Genomic DNA, 6,316 nt, shown 5'->3' on the forward strand with positions numbered 1-6,316 from the left:
GTTAAGATCCCAAAACGGGAGTAAAGAGTAAATATGTTTAAGTAAATAAACCTCTTTAAGACTTTCAAACATTTATTTCACACGGCTCGATATTTAAAAACATAAAAAAAATAAACAAAATCTTATTTTAAAGGCTTAATTGGTACAATGGCAGGTTGTAGAAGATATGCATGCTCCGTGGTTATAACCCAGCATTCTGCAAACATAGTCACAAGCCGAATTGGAACAGTCCTTCAACGTCAGCGGTATGTATAGAGCTTCAGTCGCTACCTTCGTCGTTTCTCCTGAAACAAACAAAAATACTTAGTTAATACTGGTGTTTTTCTTGTAAAATTTAGTGGTACCTAATATAGGTATATATTTATTACTAATATCCGCTAACTCATCATCCTCCGAGCCTTTTTCCCAACTATGTTGGGGTCGGCTTTCAGTCCTTAATGTCCGCTAACTATAGTAGTAGAAATTGCTAAGAGCATCCAGATACAAAGTAGCCTTTCCTAGTGGATTTCTAACAACGAAATATTATTTTTTTCAGTATCTCCTGTGAATTGAGAGTTCAAGCAAACAAAAAAACTATTTAACTTCTTAATATTAGTAAACCTGTAGTTCCTGTATAAATTAATTGTTCAGCTTAAAGATATGCCCTTTTTGACATAAAAGCCTAGCTAGGAAACTCTGTCTAATTTTCCCACATTACCTGTTGTAATCAACATTTTATTGAGCATTGGAAATGTGTATTATCATAACATTCATAATATGTATTACTTGTGGATAATCTAGTCATCTTTTGGAGGAACATTATCTGTTTCTTCCTTGTCTATAAGTTAGGAGGCAAAGGTTAAGATTACATTCTTACTATTGCTAACACATTTTATCTTGTTGACAATGAAAGAGACAGCAATAGACTTAAAGAAGTATTAACTTTAATGGACCTTTGTGCAACTGACGGTTAGAACTGTATTGAAATAAGTTATTAGTAGCCTTTTAATACAAAATGGGAGTAAAGAGTAAATATGTTTAAGGAAATAAACCTCTTTAAGACTTTCAAATATTTATTTCACACGGCTCGATATTTCAAAACATAAAAAAAATAAACAAAATCTTATTATCTTATATTAATTGGTACAATGGCAGGTTGTAGAAGATATGCATGCTCCGTGGTTATAGCCCAGCATTCTGCAAACATAGTCACAAGCCGAGTTGGAACAATCCTTCAACGTCAGCGGTATGTATAGAGCTTCAGTCGCTACCTTCGTCGTTTCTCCTGAAACAAACAAAAATACTTTGGTGGTGGATGTTAGTCGTACAGTCAACTTCAGGTCAGTGGTAACAGTTTAGGAAAATCGTACTTATTTCTACTGAGTTAAGATGCATGACTGTTACCACTAATGTGCAGTCTACTGTACCTACTATAGGTATATATGTATTACTAATGTCCGCTAACTATAGTAGTATAAATTGTTAACAGCATCCAGATACAAAGTAGCTTTTCCTAGTGGGTTTCTAACAACGAAATATTATTTTTTTCAGTATCTCCTGTGATTTGAGACTTCAAGCAAACAAAAAAACTATTTAGCTTCTTAATATTAGTAAACCTGTAGTTCCTGTATAAATTAATTGTTCAGCTTAAAGATATGCCCTTTTTGACATGAAAGCCTAGCTAGGAAACTCTGTTTCATTTTTCCCACATTACCTTTTGTAATCAACATTTTATTGTGCATTGGAAATGTGTATTATCATAACATTCATAATATGTATTACTTGTGGATAATCTAGTCGTGTGAATATATAGCGGAATTATTATGTAGGTATACCAGCTGGATCACAAAACAGGAAATATCACTGTTAAAATATGTAGTTGCTGGGGAGTTAGTTCCACCACTTCTTCTTCGCAGCAAAAACACATAGGAAGTGGTGAAGGGCGGGCGTTTTGGGGGCTGTCTTTTGTAAATTTGACGTTTAAAATGTGCTGATTTTCAGCCTGCTTTGAATAAATGATTTTGATTTTGAGTATAGCCAATCTGATACCATTCAAGCTGAAGTTGAAAGTTAAGGTTACAGTTGTTGTTATAACTGAAATAAGAAGAATTTTATCTATAGAAGAAGGAAGAACTCGTGGCTATGTCAAAGTCGCGCGTATCGATTCATCAGTATAAATCAGTATCATATCAACGCTTGGCACGTTAAACAGTAGGTCCCGGCTGTCATTGAACATCCTTAGCAGTCGTTACGTGTAGTCAGAGACACCAGTCTAAGGGAAGGTTGCCCGGGTAACTGGGTTGAGGTGGTCAGATAGGCAGTCGCTCCTTGTAAAGCACTGGTACTCAGCTGAATCCGGTAAGACTGGAAGCCGACCCCAACATGGTTTGGAAAAAGGCTCGGAGGATGATGCTTGGCGCGGTTTGGTCCGTGGATGGGTGACTATATAACTAGCCATAACGAGTTCTTCCGTGTTTCGGATGGTACGATGAACTGTAGGTCCCTGCTGCCATTTGAACATCTTTAGCAGTCGGATAGTCAGAAGCCAGTAAGTCAATATTGGGTTGCCCCACTAACTGGGTTGAGGAGGTCAGGTAGGCAGTCGTTCCTTCTAAATCTCTAGTACTGAGCTGGTTCCAACTGGAAGGCTGACCCTAACATAGTTGGAAAAAGGCTAGGCAGATGAAGAAGAGGAATTTTATCTATCCGTAGCTGTAAAACGCAAACCGAGCGCAGCATGTAACCAGATAGTCTCCTAAATAAGCTATGAAATGGTTTGTTGTTTAACTGTGACTAGTGGCTTCAGAAATTAAAAGTTTTATTAAATTAAATTTTCAATAAGAATTAGGAGTATTCAAAAAAATGCGATAGTTAAATGAAATGAAATGAAAAAATCATATCCATGATTAAAATAATATTATTATCATCACCAGTCTCTTTCGAGCCTATGCCCAACTATATTGGGGTTGGCTTCCTTTTAAAAATAATATTGGTACGTATATAGTAAAAAACGCAATTAAAACATCACTAACCTGTATCCGCGCGAGTGATTTCGTATATTTTCAATACGTGGTTCATAGATAAGGATTTAGCGAATGCTACCATGAGCACTGCACACATTACGAACAAAATGCCTAGGAGTTTCATTATGAAGTATATGGAGCAAGTAGAACAAGGTTACACGAAAACAAATGAACTGTGACTGTGAATCAATGAACTCATACTTCATATTTATACTCCATTTTATAGGGAAGTACCTATGGGCTGCTTCGTCCTATTAGTAACGATGTGATTTTTTTTTACATTTCTAAGCCAGTGCAGTGGCTGGGCAATATTGAGTCTTGTGTTGAAGACCGTACGATCGATTTTTGCGTGTGATGACGCTGAGTTTAAATTCATTTTTAGGGTTCCGTACCTCAAAAGGAAAAAACGGAACCCTTATAGGATCACTTTGTTGTCCGTCTGTCTGTCTGTCTGTCTGTCTGTCTGTCTGTCTGTCTGTCTGTCTGTCTGTCTGTCAAGACCCTTTATCTCAAGAACGCGTGGACGTATCAAGCTGAAATTCACATGAAATACTCAGGTCTATTGCCTCTTTAAGCTGTGAAAATATCAAACTTCTAAGCCAAGCCAATCAAAAGATACAGCCGATAATGTCGATATTTTCAACAAATTTTCGACACTCGCAAAGGAATCAAAACCTACAGGATACTTCCCGTAAACTCAGAGTCTTGAAATTTAGCATGAAGCATTGTCATATAATGCAAATATAGGAAAAATTCCGAAAATCTCATTTTTTTAGTTATATAAAAAAAAAAATATATTTTAATAAAATAAAACTTACTACCTTATTTCTCACGAACGAATAAAGGTATCAAATTGAAATTTATACCAAATACTTAGGTCTATTGTCCCTTTAGGTAGTGAAAAAATCAAACTTCTAAGTTAACGCGATCAAAAGATACAGCAGTTATACCGACACCTTAGACGAATTTCCGTCACACGCTAGGGAATCAAAACCTACAAGGTACTTCCCGTGAACTCAGAATCTTGAAATTCGGCAAGAAGCAACGTTATAAAGTACAGATAAAGGAAAAATTGCGAAAATGATAAATTTGAAGTTACATAAAACATTAAAACATCAGGTGTAAACATCAAATATTTTCCTCATTTCAATGGAGAATTTAAACGACCAAGTTTGACGGATTTGAGAAATCATTTCTTTGTAGTGAAAGAGTATACTCGCCTTTTATTTCCATTGTCATCAGGTCAGGATCTGATGATGGAAATCCTGAGAAATCGAGCGCAACTATCAGAAATTGTAGGCATGCATAGGATTAAAACTTGATTCTCAGATGTATGTCTGGTGATACTATCAAACAGTGAAGGTTTAGAGCTTACCTGATGATGGAGACGTGAGAAAGTCGAGAGTACTCCTCAACGGCATGTTTTAGTTACGTCGTGTTTGGGCTCATATTTATTTATTTATTTATTTATCTACATACATTTACCATTACAGGTTACCCCAATGCGATTAGGTCTAGAAGTCGGTGTCTAGAGGATGCATCTATATTTATTTAACCACCGAGATCTAGACCGATGCATATAAACAGTTTTGTTTTTGGAAGTTGTTTTTTTTTTTTTTGTAAAAAGTTTTTATTTTTAACTTTTGTGAAAAGTTCTCGTCAATACGAATAATATAAGCCCAAACACGACGTAACTAAAACATACCGCTCAGGAGTTCCCTCGACTCTCTGTAGTCTCCATAATCAAATCAGCTCCAAGCCTTCAATGTTTACCAGTACCCTCAAAAATACACTCACATGTCTAGTTATGATTCGATGCGTGCCTACAATATTCAAGAGTTGCCCTCGATATCTCAGGGTTTCCAGATCCTCATCAGATTCTGGTCATCCGAATTGGCATCTTCCTTCTTTATGAAAAGTCTTTAACAATAAAAACTAGCATTGCAACCTCTACAATCCTCTGAAACTGCTTGTCTTTTTTATTTTTCAAACGATCCTGGACATTCGTCTACATGGAATTTTAATAAAATATTTATATTCAAAGAAGCGTCATACCATTCTCCACGATTTAAAACTACTTTGATTCATGTCCGCCACTTTTTACAAAGCGGGTCAGATATGCCCAATGACCTTTAAGACATAATTAGTTATTTTCAATCAGATTTCTGAATGATGACTATAAAATGTTGTATATAAATAACTTTAATAAAATAACTTTTACAAGGTACTGGCCTACTATTTTAGTTCTATTATAAAATAAAAAATATTAACTATTTTGACTCTCACGAAATTACCGTAACTATGATTGTTCTAAACTGAACGGTTTGCGCGAGAGTCACTTTTTATCTGTACAGGATTTGTACGGAACCCTCGGTGCGCGAGCCCGACTCGCACTTGGCCGGTTTATTGTTAATACATTGTAGTAAGCTAAAATGAAGATTTCTTTTTTAATCAAATAATTAAAACAAAAAATATTTTTAAAGTTGACACTGGTTTTGCGAATAGACTGTAGGTACTTTCTTAACCCTAATCTTAGTTGTTGGAAATCAATGCACTTTAGATATTTACTCAAAAATATATCTTATTGCTATAAGATAGAGATGAAATTCGTTTGCGTTTCTGTTTAAGTTTCATTTGTTAAGTTGATAACAAAAGATTAGTGTTAATCGATGAAAGCTCAGTAAACATTATTGGACAATAAATATTTCTTCTAATTTGGTATGATTCAGTTTTAGTTTGTTTAAGTAATTATATTAGTCACGGGAGACACAAAAATCTTTCTGTTTTATTTACTAGCACCATTTCGAAGAACTTCTGACAGAATCAGTATAGATTAAATTTATTTATTTATTATTTATTACTAGCCTATAATGTCCCACTGCTGGGCAAAGGCCTCCCCATCTCGCTTCCACACTTCCCGATCTTTCGACCGAGTCCACCAGTCTCGACAGAAGGCGTCTAGTTCATCACGCCATCTCTTCCGGGGCCTACCCCGCCTGCGGTGTCCATCCTGGGGTGTCCACTGGGTGATAATAGATTAAATTAAAGACTTTTAAATTGAAGCCGGTAATAACAACTGATTGGCAATATGCATTCTGGGAGTCAATTCATCCGTTGTATGTCGAAGCGCGGATACGCGAGACACAAATGATTTTCTATTGTTTTATTGTTAGCGACATAGACGAAGTCTGAACCGCTGCTGGTGCAATTATCCCTGACCAATCGGGTCTGACTTATTGAGCTACAGACTTCCATGACTCAACTATGTTTGAGAACGTTTATTCTACCTCCATCTATGAAGTTATTTTAGAGAG

General features: G+C 35.9%; 1 long non-coding RNA gene across 1 annotated transcript; it reads right to left on the reverse strand.

Moving 5' to 3' along the window:
* Positions 1-1,034: 1,034 nt before the first annotated feature.
* LOC126054633 (uncharacterized) lies at positions 1,035-3,376 on the reverse strand. The gene is made up of 2 exons (XR_010276876.1): positions 3,012-3,376; positions 1,035-1,264 (listed from the first exon to the last, which is right to left on the reverse strand). It is a non-coding gene; the product is annotated as an uncharacterized LOC126054633 (long non-coding RNA).
* Positions 3,377-6,316: the final 2,940 nt, after the last annotated feature.

Source organism: Helicoverpa armigera, chromosome 10 (assembly GCF_030705265.1).
Source record: "Helicoverpa armigera isolate CAAS_96S chromosome 10, ASM3070526v1, whole genome shotgun sequence".
Taxonomy (NCBI): domain Eukaryota; kingdom Metazoa; phylum Arthropoda; class Insecta; order Lepidoptera; family Noctuidae; genus Helicoverpa; species Helicoverpa armigera.